Genomic DNA, 18,382 nt, shown 5'->3' with positions numbered 1-18,382 from the left:
AATTATGCAGAGAGAATTAAACCTCTCTATGATCTAATAAAACCAGATTTTAAAAGAATCAATTGGACTCAAAAACACACAGAAATTTTGAGATCTTTACAAACAGATATGTTAGTTAAAACAAAACTACAAACACGTGACAACACACTCAACCTTGTGATTCGAGTCATCCCAGGAAGATGCGGATTCACATACCTGACCTCTAATGAGGGAGAGAAGGTACCAACAGCATACAAATCACATTTGTACACAGAAGCTGAAAAAAGGTTCAGCATTAAAGAAAATATGGTTCAAGCGGTTCAAACAGCTGTAGCAAAAGAAAAATACCAAGCAGACGGTAGACAGGTTACAGTCAGAACAGCAGAATCAGCTTTTGAGGCATTAACAACACCATGTAATTTACGGACAACTGCACTAAATCCAGAATGGATACAATGGGTAAATTCTGTTGCTACAGACAAAGTAAAATACAATTTTGACCCAGAAATGAAAGAATTAAAATATCTAGAATATGAGAGAGAATACCCTCTGCCAATCGACATTCTGCCTTTACGACAGTACGCCTGTGTAATATATACAGACGGGCATGCTCAACCCTCAGTTTGGGGAGAGCTGGCTTACAACGCCACATGCGAAATTGTAAAAGAAGTGTGGCGCAGAGGTAAATTAAGACCTCTACTTACAAAAACACACTCAGTGGAAAATAATTCAGAACAACAAACTGAAATAATTTCGTTAAAAATGGCGCTAGATAATGCCGATCGCGAATTCCCGACACTTATTGTGTGCGATTCGTATTACTGCGTCAAATCATACAATAACGATTTGCAGAAATGGATTCAAAACGGTTACAAAGATGACACAGGTGCCACAATAAAGCAGAAAGCACTTTGGGAACAATTAGTTCTTTTAAAGAAAGAACTACCAAAAACTCACGTGATACATTCACTGAGTCATCAGCGTGATGGCGTTCACGTTGCAAGGAATTCATTGGCTGAGACAGCCACAGCGGGAGCAACTAAACCGGCTTCCGTAGCTACAAAAAAGCGTACAGTAAAACACATTGACGGTGAAACTGTGCTGGTGGTGAAAACGTCATCAAAAGGCGACTGCTCGGCGCTACCGATCAATTATCCACTCAATTATACATACATAATCGATGCAAACTCAGTCCCTTTTGCTCGAATCCCTGGAGTGGGGGATAGAGTAATTCCAAACACGGACAGGAGAGGCTTGTTAATAGCAGACACACATATGGGTGAGGGTCTCAGACACCTTAAGCAAAAAGATTCTCTGGAAGAATTACAATCAGTGTACTGGTGGCCAGGCATGAGCCTGCATCATCACATTTTTGTAAAAAACTGCCCAGACTGCAATAGAGATCGCAGTGGCGAGCGAGGAGGACTATTGCCATGGCACTTCGCTCCAGAAAAACAACAACAATAAGAATGTACCCATCACGAAAAAGCGTTATATTAACATAAGAAGACTAATTTTCACTTATGATGTAGACCCCAGCGCTCGGCTGACGCCTGGACTGTTATACAAAGATTTGCGAGTCTTTATCGGCACATACGCAATTGGCATGCTACATTCTGACCAGGGTCCTGCTTTTAGCTCCCGGGCTTATAAGGAGGCCATGACCAGCATGGGCATTGCATTGCGGTACTCTTGTCCATTTCATCCCGAGGGAAACGGAATCGTAGAAAGAAAAAAACGTGACATAAAGCAATCTATAACAGCAAAGGTATTAGGTTCGGGTGCTGGGTGGGTCAAACATTTAATAAGTGTCCAACGTAGTCTAAATAACCTGCCAAGGAATTCTCTGAAAGGGTTCAGTCCGTACGAACTATTGTTCGGGACTAGAATGATGATCCAAGATCTTGATAGTCAGACTTCAGTGATTAAAGACAAAAGCTTTGATATCAAAGATCATTTGGCTATTTTACAGGACTTAAATGAAACAAGAAAAGACCTGGGCAACATAAAGTTGAAACAACAGCCAGCAACCACTGAAGAGAAACCACCTGTCCCCGCAAGGCCTGTCTGGATTCCAAAAGTCGGGGATCTAGTCAGAGAGAAGATCGCGGTAAAGAAGGAATTTGGGCCTTCTTACAGAAAAGCAGTTCCTTTCTTGTCTGTCAACGGGACAAGATCAGTAGTACTACCGCCCCTTGCTGGTAAAAAGGAGAACCGAGTTGTATCGATCGACCTGGTTAAACCACAATCATGTGGCCGATAACAAACAGTAGGCCAAGTGGACTCCCAAGAAGTAGCAGAACACCAATGTTTGCTACGAATACAGAGGCTCAAACTGGAAGACTGATCACATTTGGAAAAACTACAGTGAATCAACAAGGACTATGCAACAAAGCAATGGAACTTGAACCTCTTAAAACCCAAATTAAAACTTTTCATCAAGAAACAACAACCTATGATGATGTAACTGCAGACTTTGCTAATGAAACAAAGCAAAATCCAAAAACAATAGGAACAATTGACAGAACAGCATCCGGCTACTTCATCAACTTCGATGATTCATCTGAAGACCTGAGTGAAGCAAAGAAACAGCCATCAACAAAAACTTTTAAAGACAAAGCTAAGGAACTTCTTCAACAGCTGAAAGAAACCTATCTGATTTCTCCATGGATTGAATTTTGGGTGGCCTTAGGTGCATTTATCCTCATTCTTTGGCTCATCATGGTACTATGCTTGGGACATTTCATTGAAGGAAAATATGCTAAAATGGACACAGCAAGCCAGAAAATCAACTTGGTCCTTAAACCACACACATCGAGAAAAGAGAACTTTCTTCAGTGAACTTCACAGCCAATCCTATACCAGGCGGTGTAGCATGGGACAAAACTGATTATGAAATCTATGGTCCGGTTGAAATCCTGAAGTACCCACACCAATTCAAGATCTCATTGAGTGACTTTGTAAAACCGAGTTCATTTGCTAATGATTGGGACTTTGAAAGTATTAATGATATGATGTCTGATCTTGTGATGTCTGCTAAATTTACAGAACATGATTATTTGCAGGGTTCGTCTAATTATGATCAGATGTTCTGCTATAACCACTATGGTAACCATTATCTACATAAATCTGCTCAATCTAGAAATGTTTTAAATTATAACCAATGGGAACATTGTGCTACTCCTCCAAAAGACAGCTCAAAAACATTTTATGATAAATATTCATACTTTTCAGGGTTCAACACAAGTAATCCAGAAACATTTTATTTCAAATTGACAAATAAGACAGGTATGAAGACCATGCTTACAAACACAAAATTGATATATTCCGACTCATTCTTTGAACAAATGAATACATTTGGGTTTGATTTCTGGAACAATAATATTGAAGCAAAAACTGTTTGGGGTACAAGAGATTGGCAAGTACAAGGTATAGAATCATTGTTTAGAGCCTGCATGATCCCAGAACAAATTATATTCTTGAATGACACTATTCAACAAACTACCTGTCTTGGCTTAGCAAAAATCAAAGATTTGAACAAACCGTCTATTCCAAAGCCAACAGTGAACAGTAATAGCTCTATAGATGATGAGATAGACGTAAACCATATATTAAACCAAAACAGAACACATCCTGAATGGAAAAAATGGTTGATCTGGCCCACAGATACAAATAACTGTCAAGACAGATTCCTGAACAAAAAACAGGGGTTCACATTGACTAGGCCAGACCCTAGATATTCTCAAAGACAACATCCAGGGATAGTAACCACCTACAGCGTGGGCAAGCTCTGCCTTCAATGGCTACAAACGTCCACACTGGCTGAAATTAAGCAACACCTAACTTTACTTACAGAAGGTGCTGACTTGCGTGATTTCATATTGGGACCACGCAAACAGCGTCAAAAACGTTTCATAGCGGCCTCTATATATGCAGCTTATAACGAAGTTTGGAAAGTAACTCAAATTGAGACAGCAGAAAAAATACAGGAAATTGACCGTATTAATTTGGAAAAATCACTTTCTGTGGTGGACAATGGATTAATGACTCTGTCCTCCAGAATATATTCTCTGGACAGCATTGTGTCTTCAGCAATCGATATAATATCGCAAGACTTACTGATGTTACAACACGGTCAGTCCCAATTGCGTTCTATTGTACAGCTTGGCTGGACGTTACGAAATCTGCGTTCTGGCTATGTGCCTTGGCGTTTAATCAACACAACGTCATTATTTAATATCTTTAACCTTACTGATAAACAAATCAGTTTGGCACAGAAGGGTGCTGACTATACAATTCTGAGCATTGACAAACTTGAGAGATTACCATTGACAATGTCAGAACGACCTGTCATTGAATGGATTATACATGGAATAATAAATATTCCGATAACTACTTTCCAGTTTCAATTCTGCCAAAAATATATACAGGCAGGCCAGTATGAAAGGTTGGGTAAAGGATACATTAAGTCAATATGGAACTTGCCCTATGCACACGAATGTGTCAGTAATAAAGGCCAGAAAGTGTTTCTCAGTGGCAATAATTGTGCAAGATCACTAAGTGGTACACTTCTGTGTCAGGGTATTAGCTTGCATGGAGCCTGTGAAGGGACTTCAAATAACCTTTCATGTTATCAGCTAGGCACACCTGCAACACGAATAGAACCATTCTTTAGGAGACTCTCGAACGGGAGTTACATTCTAATAGTAGATCGCAGATGTTGTAGTTTGCTGCCCGGAAAACCTTATCTCATAACCGTGACTAGGAAGGTCATGTGCTGTGAACGAGTTTTGTTCCCGAACGATTCTCCAGACAGGGAGGCAAGGTTATGGCCCGATTTGAAAATTGCTTCTATTCGAATAGATACTTTAAGCAGAATGAAGACTGTGCTCCTACAGACGCCGACCAGGCTCACGTCATCAAAAGAAACGTATGATCTCCAAGTTGCAAGGACAACAGAAGAGATTCATTCATTATTATCAACTAATTCCCCCATAAATTTCGCAGAAATACTGAACGAAATCTTAAATATTTCTGATACCACTGGTGTCTCCAGTGTATTTAAAGCAGTGTTTTCGGGTGCTTTAACTCCATTCAAAGCCATCCTGGGTATTTTTCCAGACTTTGTCCATTCCATTTTTGGCAGACTTCCACTCCTTTTGGGACTAGTAGCGGGTATTCTGTTTTTGATCCTGTTATTTCGCTATGGCAAACCATGTCACAGACAAAACACCTGCGACAAGGGAAGAAATGATCCTAGCCATTGGCTACCGGGACCGGGTAACTAAAATCCTTGGACTATCCCGGCTTAGAGACCTGAACATGACTTGGTCTCTTTCATTTAGACCAATGTGGCAAAGTTGTGTTATGCCTGTATTAAGGTGCTTGCTATGCGGCGAAGAATGCGTGTTGGACACCTGTCTGGCACTACAATCGGATGTGCCAATGGACGCAGATACCTTGTTGGGTCCGGTAACGGCTCATGCATTGTGCTGTCCCCAGCGGCTACCAATCCTGATGACGGCATTCGTGGAGACTTCACCACTACGATTGAGGGGTAGTGAAGTACAAGATGAAAGTAGCATCGATCAGGTACGACCTTCAGTCAGCTATGCTGATCAAAACATCAATGCAGGCAATCATGCTCAGGCTCATGAATGCATGGTAACAACATTTTCCGAATTAGTGGAACTTACGGAAGAAGCTGTTGACAGTTTTTTCAACAGTCTAAATGATATGATGTTTTCACCAGAGCAGCAGGAATAACTTTGAGCAAACTAGAACTCGGAGTTCCCTACATCCTGAATTTGGCCTTCAACATTTAAAAAGCGATATGAAAAATTTTTCCCATCAGTTTTTCAGGCTGCAAGAACCTTTTTTCCCAATTCAAAAATATTTACGATTTTTGGGACACTTATCTTCTGCTTAAAGTAGACATTATTCTTAGAGAACTAAATTTCTATTTTAGGTAGTCACGAGACATTCGCTATCCTCTAGCACTATTATACATAACTTTATGATTGTGATGAAATGGTCTCGCACTTTTTTTCTGTATTAAGAGCCATTTCATGTGTGGTTTTCGCATTTATTCATGCTGAATTTAGAAATATGCGTTATATGTTTAGCATTATTAGACTGCTTGTGCATATAGTACACGTGATAGTACATGTGATTATGTTTCAAAATTTTCAGGATACATATGAATGTATTTTGGGGTGGTACGATATACACAAACGCTACTGGTTTCACTATGCCTAGATTTGTAATTATGGACATAGTCTACGTGGAGTGGGTGTGATGTATTCCTATAGGTACTGTATTGATTCCCCTATTCCTGACCCTGGTCTGGTTAATAATTAACTAGCAGCCATCTAACGGTGCAAAAACCGTTATCTGATTAAGCCACACCACGGCACAGAAGCGCGTTATCTGATTAGGTCATAACGCATGCCATCTAATTAGACAAGCGATATTCCTCCAGCCCCTGATAAGGCATACGGAGTTCTCAAAACAAATCAAACCTACAGCGACCTGGGAAATTCCCATAACCATTGTTTTGATTTCACCGAGAACTTCAGCAAAAGAATGTGCGAACGAGCCCGTTCATATGACATCCTTATTGACGTATATATGTCCATCCTTACGTCAATCTCGGCACCTTTCAGGTATAAATATTACCGACATTGCCTTAAGCAAACACATGTGGTGGTGACGAGATCGGAGCAGCGAGACGTGCTTAGGAGCCCAGCAGAGAGCGAAGCCCACAGGCGCTGCCCCGCCTTCCTGACGCGCTGAGAACGAGACGCTGCCTTTCTCCTGCTGAGAAATCCAGCTCCGGCGCTTCCAAGCAGCCCTCGCAGGCAGCTGGAATATCAAGACCCGGGATAAGAGATACCAGCCCTCCATCATTCTAGATCTCAGGTACAGAACTGAATAACCCCTTGCAGAGAATTCTCGAATCGGTCCCTTGGCAAACAAACTTAACTTAAACTGCTACTTATCTACTCCCGCCCACGTATTAGGCTTAGGTCAGGTACACTGGGGTAGGCGTGGTTAGAAGCACCAGTTGAGTACGATTAGTCAAATGTATATATGTATGTATCTATTTTATCCATTTTAAAGTATCATATGGCTCAGAAACCATATCAATGCTTTTACAGTATTATTTTATAATTCTGTCTTTACTGTATGCAATTTACTTAACTACAAGTATTACAATAATAGCGATTCATTTCTCTTGTATGAGAAAAGAGACTGATCAATAAATAACATCTTTTATTGAACACGCCGGTCTCTTCCTTTCCTCTACAATCTGGTGAAACTAAGAATGCACTGAAGTGACTGAGTAAAATAAGTTGTCTTTTGTTTTCACATGACTCTAGAGATACACTCTTGATTAGGGGAGAGCAAAGTTGTCATGTTCTATGGTTGTCAGAAACTAAATCCCTTCTTGTCTATACAGGGAGGTTAAAATCCTCCTTGCCTATTCGAGAAAGTTTCTAGTGAACTCTGAGCTAGCTGGCACAAACACAAAACTTTCAGTCTAATATCGTCGGTAGAAGACCTAGTTAACATCTGCCCTAGGTCTATACTATTGAAGATATTATTCCAATGCGCAGAGCCTATTGGGATAATAGGAACTACACTACAATGGTAGTACTTTTGTTATGAGGAAATCTAAAAATGTTGCAGGCGGAAATTTTCCAAGACATTAAGATTAACCCCATTAGCTACAAAGACGCTTCAATAAAGACTGATACCCAATTTTTTCCTGAATCAAGAATCAGTAATTGATGTTATGGAAACTATTGTTGATCAAAAAATAAATCTCTTTAATGTGTATCATTGAGGCATCCAAGTGGCCTCCCCCAAGCATGAGAGATGGGCTTGATGGTGCCCCACCAACAGATTCCAGGATGTAGCACGGCCCTCTAACAGAGATCCCAGCAGGTCACGCAATGCCAAGTCTGTTTTCAGACAATCAAGCAACACCACTGTGAACCTTCACTATGGACTCCAACCATGCTCATGACGCACCCTGCTTTCTGAACTTGTGAGACCTACACAGATCATCCTCAACATCAGCGAAGTGGGGCAACTTCAGCTCAAAGGAAATGTTCACACGGGTATGCTGCAAGAGTGCAGCGGACACATACAAGCCAGCATATGTGTCCTGAACCACTCAGGGTAAATTATGGATAAAAGAGAAATGGTCCTGTCTGTGTCATCAGCCCCATATCCACTGCTGCCCTGTTGATCAATTTGACAGGCAGATGGCCCGGGTGGTGCTCATTGTATTGTATTTTACTCCCACAAGTTGGACATGTGATTTATTTTATGTTTCAATACAATTTGGAAGGAATGTAGTGTCCTGCCGGAAACATTCTAGGGTTCAGCATCCTATAGTTACCTGCTACTCCTTGAGGGCTGTCCTTATACCCACCCCACACCCATCCATCACAGACGTCACCCGAGTGCACATGCTCATGGCCAGTTCCAGTAATCAATCAATCAATCAGTGACACTTATAGAGCGCGCTACATACCCGTAGGGTCTCAAGGCGCTGGGGGGGTGGGGGGGAGGGGGGTGCCGCTACTGCTCGAACAGCCAGGTCTTCAGCTTCTTCCTGAAGGAGAGGTGGTCTTGGGTCAGGCGCAGGTCGGTCGGGAGGGAGTTCCAGGTCTTGGCGGCCAGGTAGGAGAAGGACCTTCCTCCTGTAGTCGCTCTTCGGATGCGGGGGACGGCGGCGAGGGCGTGGTTGGCTGATCGGAGGTGGCGTTTGGGAGCGTAGAAGTTGATCCGGCTGTTGAGGTAGCTCGGGCCTTGGTCGTGTAGGGCTTTGTGTGCGTGGGTGAGGAGGCGGAAGGTGATTCTTTTGTTGACGGGGAGCCAGTGAAGGTCTCTCAGATGTCCGGTGATGTGGCTGGTTCGTGGGATGTCGAGGATGAGTCTGGCTGAGGCGTTCTGGATCCGCTGGAGTCTCTTCTGGAGCTTGGCGGTGGTACCGGCGTAGAGGGCGTTGCCGTAGTCCAGTCGGCTGGTGACGAGGGCCTGGGTGACGGTCTTCCTGGTCTCGGTGGGGATCCACCGGAATATCTTCCGTAGCATGCGTAGGATGTTGAAGCACGCCGAGGAGACGTTGTTGACTTGCCTGGTCATGGAGAGGGAGGAGTCCAGGATGAAGCCCAGGTTGCGTGCATGGTCTGTCGGTTTGGGTGCGGTGCCCAGGGCGGGAGGCCACCAGGAGTCGTCCCAGGCGGAGGGGGAAGAGCCCAGGATGAGGACCTCCGTCTTGTCAGAGTTCAGTTTCAGGCGGCTGGTCGTCATCCACTCGGCTACCTCTTTCATCCCTTCGTGCAGGTTGGCTCTGGCGGAGGCGGGGTCGTTGGTCAGGGAGAGGATCAGCTGGGTGTCGTCGGCGTAGGAGATTATGCTGAGGTTGTGTTTGCGTACGATGGCCGCGAGGGGGCTCATGTAGACGTTGAAGAGGGTGGGGCTCAGAGATGATCCTTGAGGGACGCCGCAGATGACTTCGGAGGCCTCTGACTTGTACGGTGGTAGGCGGACTCTCTGTGTTCTCCCGTCGAGGAAGGAGATGATCCATTCCAGCGCCTTGTCCTGGATTCCGATGTTGCTGAGGCGCTGTACTAGGGTGCGGTGGCACTGTGTCTGTATCATCATTTCCTTAGCATGGGGAGGTGCCCACGACACTACAGAGAAGGAGGCAGGCACCCATAGCGCTATAAAAGCTCAAGTATTAGTCCTGAAGTGTGCAAGACTTCTGCAGTTTTTACCTTTGTTTGGGGGCTCCAAGACTCATCTGTCATCATGCCAGGTGGTGCAGGCATGCAATGTCGAGCAGGGAAGAGGAAGCGAGCCTCCTTAGACCTTTAAAGTGCCAATGTAAGCCTCACAGCACGGTAGGCTGCTGCAATTTTTTACTTTTTGTGGGGACTCCAAGCTCCATCTGTCATTGCGGTGGGTGATGCAAGTGCCCAACTTCAAGTGGAGAGGAGGAGGTGGACCCTCTTACTGCAATAAAGCACCATTGTTAGTCCGGCAGCACAGAATGCTGCTGCAGTTCTTTAACTTTGTTTGGGGAATCCAAGACATGTCTGTTATCATTTCAGGTGGTGCAAGCACACAGAGTCAAGCAGGGACGAGGAGGAGGGAGATCCCTTTGTTCTATAAAGTACAAACACAAGTCTCGCAGCACGGTATGTGCACAGGCCACTCCCGGGTATTGCCCAGGCTAAGGGCAGTCCGGTCTTCACCTGGAGGAAGTAGAGATTGTCCATCTCTGTTGGCCTTGGTTTTGAGACCTGGTTATCGAAACAGTGAGTTTTGTTTGAAGAACCAAACACATACATAGATTTAGCTTGTTTTATGGATTGTGTTTGTTGTTATAATTGCATCTGTTTTGAACTTAATAGCATTTGTGGCATTATACGGTATTCTGGACAAAATATTAAATGAGCTAAGCAATATATAAAGGGGTTTCAGTATTAAAATGGGCAAAAGAAAGGCAGCTGACAATCCGCTGGGGTGTCGAACCCTAAGAAATATGTTAAACAAATGAAAGTGAATCCTTTTAAGGATATTAATGTGCTAAATAAGGAGATGGAACCAATTTTAAAGGCACTGAAGCTCCTGGTGTTAAACCCCAAATCAGAAGCCTAAGATCCTTAAATTATTTGGAAAAAAGGGTATGCATGAGCAGTAGCAGGCCGTGGTTGGTGTGCAGCCGGGCTCTGACGTGGGGGAGGGGGGGCGCAGGGTGGGAGGTAGTAAACTACGGATTACAGCTGATTAGAGGTAACATATAAATAAATAAAATGAATTTTGTTGCGCGCGCTGCTTCGCATTTGGCTCCCACAACAGGCAGTTTCTGTGCATGACAAGACCTGTAGTAGGCCACCTGTACTTAAGTACAATAATGTTTATTCAGTTCAAAGAGGCCAGTCCATATGTGAGTAGAGGTGTGAAGACTCATACAAACCAAGTAACTCTGGACAAGAAAGAATGAATAGACATGGTTGTGGATCTTAAAGCCAAAATCACAGCGCTAAAAATATTTTTCACATATTGACAACTATGATTAATAATATATTCAGAAACTCAAATCCGAAAACGCTATGGACAGGCTCAATGGTAATTATTAGGGATCTTATGCACACAATCAGCAAAGCAAAGCAGAAAAATCCCTCCCTACAATAACTAATATTTCCACCAGAGCTAATGTAGACATACCTGCAGTCATAAATTACCCAACAACTGTCATGTGTCCTGTCGATAGTGTCTCTGTGAAGGTTATTGTACTTCTTTTTACGTGTTCTTTTGTCTCTTGTCCTCAATATTGTCCGGTGTTTGTCTTGGAGTAGTTAACTTTCTTTTTGGTTGTTGGGGCTATTATTTTGGGTTCCTTCCTCTAGGCAGTGGGTTTAGGTGTGTGCATGGAGATGGTGGGTGTGGGCAGGGAGGGCAGGAAGTCAGACGGGGCATTGCGGGGCTTTATCTGGCTCATCAAGTTTTACCTGCCCTTTATGGTGGAGAGGGGAGACTGTATGCTCTCCGGATATGGCTTCAGTGTGTGGAATCTCAGGTGGGAGCGTGTGCGGGCGCAGATGCAGCTTGTCTTTGGTGTGGACTGGATTGTTTGCCAATGGAAGCACCACTGGCAGGATTGCCTGGGCCATGAGGGTGACCAGTTGGATCACCTGGGAGTCATCGTTGGCTGAAAGTGTGGTAAGATCAACCTCTAAATTTAAATAATAACACTGTAACGAAAACCCAAAAATGCTTTGTGGCACACACTAGTGTCCAGGTGCAGAAATCTGGCAGAGTGAGGGTGAGGCGGGAGATGTCATGCCTAAAGTAAGCACAGCAGCAACACAATGCTGCTTCATATTGACAAAGCAAACACAAGGAGATTGACAAGCATAGGGTACAGGTTTGTGTTACCCACTGCACTTGCGCAACTCTTAGCACTGTAGTGCCAAGGCTGGCACCCTTGTGCAATACTGCATGCATGAGAAAGATTGTTTGTGTACAGGAAGGGTGACTGTACATAAACAATCCAAGGCATTGTTCCTGTAACCCTGGTCAAAGCACCACGCTAAAGTTTGAGCTACTTCGCACTACGTGAATTGCACGTAGCACAGTGCAAACACAAGTAGCATAGTGCAGCTGACATTTTTTGCTTGCTCGCTGACCTCAACGTCAAGTTGGCAACCGCAAGCAAGCAAAATGACATCCCGGCGAGAGTTTTTCCTCGTTCGCGATCAGCAACATCAAGTTGCCGAGCGCGGAAAATAAACCTCCCGGTGAGATTGTCAACGGAGGGAGGTCAGGTTTCTCATTGCACGTGGTCACGTATGCTCGCGACCGCTCGTGATGAGAAACTACCCGTCCGCGTTGAGAAAGCAACTGCTCGAGTAGAAATCTACTCGAGCGGCAGAAAACGACCGCTTGCACTGTGCAAAATGCAGTTTGCACTGATTGCACAGTGCGGACAAGCATCCGGCACTGTGCAATCAGTGCGAATAGCATTTTGCACAGTGCACTATGCAGTACGCGTAGCTCGTTTAGTGCGAAGTGCACTTCACGTAGCTACGCATTGCGCTACTTCGTGAACTATGCCCAAGCTTAGTTTCTGGGACCTATGTGCCTCAGAAAATGAAGTGTAAAAATGCGGGCTTCATCATTATTTGGTACGTTTGCTACACTGCCTTGTACAGAGGCTTTGTGTGACAATGTATGAGATATGAACAATTGATCAAAGGAAATAGGACATCTCCAGAGTGTCATTCACCACCAACATCTGTGAAACAGCCTTGTGCGATCTGCAACGATGCTATTGTACATAGAGTATTTGTTGCATCATGTTTCGTGTACAGATGGGGCAGTGTAAATATGTCACACAACTAGTATGTGCAAGTTTGTTTGCATCATTGTCTTGTTCAGGCCAACTCAGCATTCACAGGTCTCGTGTGAATGGCCGGCAAGGTAGACCCAATCATGTAGCCAACATAAAATGCAAGAGTACAGTTACGGAGCATAGTCAGGTATGGTGATGATTTGTATGATTCATATGACCCATGTGATTTTACGTCTGATACCAACACATATTTCTTTTCATGTCTCACAGCTGGATGGCCTCTCATCACACAGCGGGACATTGACAGCTTCAAGGACCAACCCGACAATGGTGAGTTTGGCTATCATAGATTGTCATTGTGCAATTTCATGAATGTCAGGGTCGAATGATAGACATTGTAGTATGCAGTATGGGTGTGTATCTCATGTACCTTGCCTACAGTGTAATGATGTGTTGTGGGAGTCAGAAGTGCATACAAACCTGTGAGTGAACAATTCATCTGTGTTCCAGATGTAACTTTGTACATCCCCAGTCAGTGATACACATACAAATTTGATCTATGGGTTCTGTCATAACAGCACATGCATGTGGATTACAGAGTGTACAGATAGGAGAGGAGCCATGTATGTGGTCTTTCTGATGAGTATGAGCAGACATTTAATGCATGTACATCCTTGACTGCGAAGACTGTGCAAGTGGGACCGGTCATGCACCAGTAGGCCGTGGTATATAGGCCGTGCGTGCTCAGACACCAGTCGGCACTGTGATTTTGTAGGTATGTTGCATACCAGCTTCACTGAAGTTACAGTGCGTAGCTTTGAGCCAAGCATATCAATGGCATGTTCCCTAAACACCTAGCAAAGATGGCCCAATGAATCTCAATGGCATGTTTGGCCACTCCAATGGTGTTGTCAAGCTGTCTCCTTGGGGTCATTCCCTGGTCGACTGAGCCTCAGGTGTACGAGGCCCTCTGTCCGAATTGGTGACATTACTCCACATGCATTTATCCCACATGCTTTAGTTCTGCATTTATTGTTGTGCCTTATATTTTACAATGCAGGGCTTTACAACGCTATCTGTGAGAAAGCATTACCTATTGCAACTCAATAACCATTATGACTCCAGAGTGCCGTTCCAATGGGGAATGCATTGTAACAGTTTGTGTTGTAGAGGCCTGCATAGTTAAATTTCATTACAAGACAGGAGGCTACATTATGCATTAATCCTTTTAATGCAGCTCTCACACAGCCGCTTACGTCACAAAGGTAAGAACAAGAATTAGGTGACATCACAGTATCCATTAAGGCCAGGTGCCAAGGGAGATCAGCCTCTTTTAAATGCGGCTCTCAAACAGATAAGTTGCCTTTACTACTCCTTGCCTTTTTAATGTTGACACTTGATATCGTTATTGATAATTGTTGATGCTGTTAGATCTTTATTGCTGCTCATTGCCCATACATATGTATGGTACTGCCTATGTTTTTGCTTACATATATATGCTCGTGCTGACCCCATAGGGACTCGTGTGTTCCCATTCGCTGCGTTTGTGTTCCCCTTTGCTGTGACCCCTCAAGACTTCCAATTTTTGGTTGTCTCCCCCGCACCATGTGTCTTCCCTGTACCCCCCAGTACACTCGATCACACCCGCCTTGCACGACGACCGCTAAAACTCGGCCCCCGTTTGCTCCCGTGACAGAATCGGCCCTTGAGTATGCCTGAATCCTGAAATGGATTACCTTTCACTGCCTATTTCCCCCTGGCTGCCCGTTTCTCCTCGCGCTGCCTTCCGACGCCATCCCGGTGTCTTGCGCCGCCTCGCGTGTCCCGCGTTAGAGGAATGACCCTCGGCAGCGGCGGCGCAACGCCCCCTGCCTCTTAAGGGTCATTCCTCTCCTCCCAGCACTGCCTCAAGCACGTCAGTTGCTCCGAGGCTTTCGTGACCGACAAACTGCTGCTTCGGCAATACCCCACCACAACCCTGCCCAAATACACCCGGCCATAACCAGTGCAGGCATAAAAACGTGCCATTCATTCAAAAAAACACAAAAAAAAACGTGGCATTCACTCAGATAAAAAAAAAAAAAAGAGCAAAGATAAGAGGCAGGTTAAGCCTTCTGTTTTCCTTTACCAAACAAACAAAATGTCAGATATGGAGAGCGAGGATGCCACTGCTTCCTCTCCCTCTCACAATAGTGACGCCTTCAAAAATTTTCTGAAAAAGGAAATGAGAGCATGCATGCTCGATACCTTCAGTGAGGTATTGTCTCGTAAGAGGACCCTCAGCGACCTTGGGCAACACCCCAATGACCCTGCAAGGCTCAAAGCACCTAGAAAAACCAAGCACACTATAGATAGTCGTGCGGGGAACTTTGGAGGTCCAAGCACCTCTCTGGATTCGGGAAGCCTTAGCGCTCCAAGAGGCATTGGTGCCCCTCGCGGCACAACTAGGTTGGGTACCCCTGGCGGTACAACTCTGGAAGGTGTCCTAAGCGGCACGACTGGTCACGGTGCTAGTGCTCTCTCCGATACCTACTCTGACCTGGAGGAGACCTTCGAGGAACCCTACGACGAGTTCATTTTCGATCCTAATGATCACCTCTCCGACTCGGACCCCAACTCCTTCCCAGATTTAGATCCCCCTTCCTCTTCCAAGGATACCATCCTTGACCCCCTAGGGGGAGAAATGTTCTCTCCGGTCAACATCTCACGCCCCAATAGCTCTAAGTGGTCCCCCCAGGAACATGTTGGCAAGTTTATAACCAAATGGTTGAGAAACTCCTTGGAAATTGATACAAGGAACATTATGCGCGCTGAATGCCCGAGACCATGGATTGGGGATAAGGTCTGCCAGACCCCCAACCTTGACCCAGACCTCATTAAATTTCTCTTTAAACTGGGCAAGGACCCTAGAAAGGGGCTCGAAAGAGCATTTAAATCCTGCAAGGACCGTCTACTAGACATCCTAGGCCCTCTCACCAAAATCCTTGATCTTGCTGAAGAGTCCTATATTTCAGATACTCCCCTCGACACTGCGCTCATCAGGGGTTGGAGCCAGAGGGCCATCGTTGTCCTAGGGAACGCCAATTCGAGCCTCAACATGGAAAGGAGGAAAACTGTCTTAAACAGAATTAACCCCAAACTCGGGGACATGGCCGATAAAGAACCTTCTTCCGAACCTCATGGCCTACTCTTTGGGCAAGATATGATCAAGTCAATTGGCAGATACGTCGTGACCTTTACGGCGCTTGACAGGGCTCAGAGCAACCTGAAAAAAGTATTCCCATCTAATGTTTTTGATCAGGCCGGAAGAAGGGGCCGTTCTTTCGGCCGTGCCAACTTCCGGCCCTATAACTCCGGCAGAGGAAGAGGTGGTGCAGGAAGAGGATACTACCCCTCGAACAAGCAGTTCTACCCCCAACGAGGAGCTCGTGGTTCCCGAGGCAGAGGCTTCCCCTCCCGTGGAGCACCTAATACCAACACCTCAAGTAAGTGCCCTCCTTCCTCCCTCCCCTCCAAAGGTCGGGGGAAGGCTCAAATTGTTTTACCATGTCTGGGAAAGTTATACTCAGGACCCGTGGGTCCTACAAACTGTCCGCGGGTTCATGATAGATTTCGTGGACATTCCTTACCAATCCACGACTCCAAGACCCTTGGACCTCTCCCCGGAACACCTAGCTATCGCCAAGGAGGAGGTCTCCTCTATGCTGAAAAAGGGAGCCATTATTGAGGTTCCTTGGTCACAAAAGAATTTTGTAAGTACCCTCTTCTTGGTAGAGAAAAAGGACAAAGGCTGGAGGCCTGTCATAAATCTACGGGAAGTGAACAAATAACTAGTCTATCGCCACTTCAAGATGGAGGGCATCCATCTCCTCAGGGACCTCCTTCTCCAAGGAGATTGGCTAGTCAAGCTAGACCTGAAGGACGCCTACTTTACTATCCCCATGGCCAAGGAACACCAATCCTTCCTCCAATTTATTTGGGACGGACACCTCTACCAATTTCGAGCCCTCCCCTTCGGTCTCTCTTCCGCCCCTTGGTGTTTCACCAAGGTCATGAGAGCCATCGTTTCGATCCTCAGAGCAAGAGGGGTTCGCCTAATTATATACTTGGACGACATCCTTATCATGTCTCAAACCCAGGAATAAATTCTAGAAGACCTCAGGGTCTCCATGGAATTGATAGAGGATCTTGGCTTCATTATAAACAGAGAGAAGTCGATCCTGACTCCCTCAAAATGCCTGGAGTTTTTAGGCTTCACCGTGAACACCTCAAGCTGTCTTCTCTCACTCCCGAAGAAGAAGATCGCGAAAATCCGAAAAGAAATCAGGTTTGTCCTGAAACATCAATCTCTCTCTCTACGAGAGCTAGCCAGACTCTTGGGTCTTCTTTCCTCTTCGATCCAAGCTATCTTCCCGGGCCCTCTAAACTACCGTGCCCTCCAGAGGGTGAAAGCCCAAGCCCTCCGGTCCGGTCTCTGGTATGGGGACAAGATCTCTCTGGATCAGCCAGCGAGACTGGAACTCGCTTGGTGGCTGGACAATTTGGACGCATGGAACGGAAGGGCTATCTTTGGTTCCACCCCAGACTTCGTCTTGGATTCAGATGCCAGTCTCCATGGCTGGGGCGCTCGCCTCCTCGACCAGGACACCGGCGGAGTTTGGACCCCTTCCGAGTCCTCCCACCACATAAATTTTTTAGAGCTAACCGCTGGGCTTTATGCCTTGATGAGTTTCAGACACTCACTTCAGGGCAGATCTGTCCTTCTGAAAATGGACAACGTGTCTGCAGTCTCTTACATCAACCGTCTCGGTGGCACGAGGTCCGCAGACCTATCGGATCTGGTCAAGAAATTATGGATGTTCTGTCTAGAACACAAAATTTCTTTGAGAGCAGAATACCTCCCGGGGAAATCCAGTATCTCAGCGGATTGGAACTCGAGGTTCCTCCTAGATTTCAGCGACTGGAAACTCGATGCGGCAATCTTCAATTCCCTGGACACTCTCTGGGGTCCCTTCGACGTGGACCTCTTCGCAAGCAGGTTGACCTTCCAACTTCCCCAGTACTTCAGCTGGATGCCAGACCCGGGTGCTCTAGCTGTGAACGCCTTCCTCCAGCCTTGGGCTCCCCTTCGCCCTTACGCCTTCCCCCCTTTCGCGATGATTCAGAGGGTTCTTCAGAAGGTGAGACAGGAACAATGCTCCCTTGTTCTGATAACCCCCTTTTGGCCGTCTCAAGCCTGGTTCCCCACTGCTCTGGAACTTTCTTGCGACGTTCCCTTCTTGATTCCCGCGACTCAGGGCCTCCTCCTAAACGCAGACGGAGAGGATCATCACCTGGTTGTTTCGGGGAGTTTGAACCTTCTTGCCTGGAAAGTGTCAGGCAATCTCACCAACTGTCTGGACTTTCGTCGTCTGCTCTCACTCTCCTCGGAGAGTCATGGGCACCCGGAACCCATTACAGATACAATAACATCTGGAAGAAATGGTCTAGTTGGTGCTTGGAAAGGAACCTGGATCCCGTGGAGGC

The sequence above is a fragment of the Lissotriton helveticus genome, chromosome 2_1 (assembly GCF_964261635.1).
Source record: "Lissotriton helveticus chromosome 2_1, aLisHel1.1, whole genome shotgun sequence".
Lineage (NCBI taxonomy): Eukaryota > Metazoa > Chordata > Amphibia > Caudata > Salamandridae > Lissotriton > Lissotriton helveticus.
The sequence above is the reverse complement of the archived record's forward strand: the minus strand, read 5'-3'. Positions refer to the sequence as shown.